Below are 1710 nucleotides of genomic sequence, written 5' to 3'. Positions count from 1 at the left end.
CATAGGGAGTGGCACTATTAGGAGGTGTGGCTTTGTTGGAGTAGGTGTGGCCTTGTTGGAGGTGTGTCACTATGGGGGTGGGCTTTGAGGTCTCCTATCCTCAAGATCTGCCCAGTGTGGACAGACTCCTTCTGCTGCCTTTGGATCAAGATGTAAGACTCTCAGCTCCTTCTCCAGCACCACATCTGCCGGTACATCACCATTCCCCACTACAATAATGGGCTAAACCTCTGATCTGTAAGCAGCATCCTCAATTAAATGTTTCCCTTTGTAAGAGTTGTTGTGGTCATAATATCTCTTCACAGCAATAGAAACCCTAAGACAGCATGTATATATGTTGTTTTTTTGAAGACAGGGTCTCACTATGTAGCCTGGCTGTCCTGGAACTCAACTCTGTAGACCAGGATGTCTTGAATTCACAGAGATCTGCCTGTTTCTGCCTTCTGAGTGCTGGGATTAAAGGTGTGAACCACTATGTCTGGAGTATATATATAATTTAATACAGAGATTTACAACTCAGGCTGACCTGGAACATACTATGTATTCCAGGTGGCTTTGAACTTATGCAATCCTGTCTTAGTCTTTTAAAAGCTGGGTTTATAAACATGCATGACTATGTCCAATTATTTATTTATTTTTGTTCTTTTTGCAGTATTAGGGATTGAACCTAGGTCTTGTATATGCTGAGCATGTACTCTACCACTGAATTGCATCCTCGGTTATTAAAAAAATTAAAAGCTGGCTGGTGAGGTGGCTTAGTGGATAGAGAGGACTGTTGTCAACTCCTGACAACCTGAGTTTAATTCCTGGGACTCACATGGTAGAAAAAGAAAACCAACTCCTACCAGTTGTCCTCTGACTTCCATAGCAGCACACACCCACTGTAATATATCATTTAAAAACAGAAAGCATTTCAAACACAATCTCATGGAGCAGGCTGGCCTAGAACTCATGTGCACGAAGATGACTGAACTCCTGAGCCTCCTTCTTCCATCTCCCAAGTGTTGTGATTACGGGCTAAATTTTTTTGAGACAGGGTCTGGTCATGAATTTTGTCTGTAGCCAGGTAGATCTTGAACTTTCAATCTTCCTGCCTCAACCTCCAGAGTAGTTGGAACTTAAGTCTGCACACCCAGGCCTGGTTTAATAGGTAAATTATGTAAACTTAAAATGTGTTGCCTGGCCAGGTGTGGTAGCACATGACACCATATCAATTAAAGTGTGTGAAGAGGACGAATGAGGTCCTGGGTTGATTTCCCAGCACTAGAAAAAAGAACCTCTCCACATATACTACACTTAAGGTGTTTCATAAGATTTTATTATAGCTGTAGCCTATAACTTAGTCATCACTGCTAAGATTAAAGATTTCTTCATCAATCACTGTAGCTTTAGCGTTTGTTCCAGGAAATCTTTCCCTACCAGAGACTATAAATCAGTACAGATCTTCACGGTGAACTTAGGAACTTCCTGAAAACTCATTTATCTGAAGGATCAGTTGCTCACAAAAACAGCTTCCTTTTCCAATAGTGAGAGACTGAACTCAATTGGCCAAATCCCCAAATCCCTGTTCTCATCAAAACAAACAGAGCTGGGGATACACAGGCCTGGATTCAATTTGCAACAACCCAAAAGGGAGTAGGAAATCTGACTTCTATCTCTTTCCTTTATTGCTCAAAAACTGATACCATGAACTATGTAACGACCAGAGCT

This window comes from Peromyscus californicus, unplaced genomic scaffold, assembly GCF_007827085.1.
Source record: "Peromyscus californicus insignis strain IS unplaced genomic scaffold, ASM782708v3 Scaffold_23__1_contigs__length_62951481, whole genome shotgun sequence".
In the NCBI taxonomy this organism is placed as follows: Eukaryota; Metazoa; Chordata; class Mammalia; order Rodentia; family Cricetidae; genus Peromyscus; species Peromyscus californicus.
Note: the sequence above shows the minus strand (reverse complement) of the source record.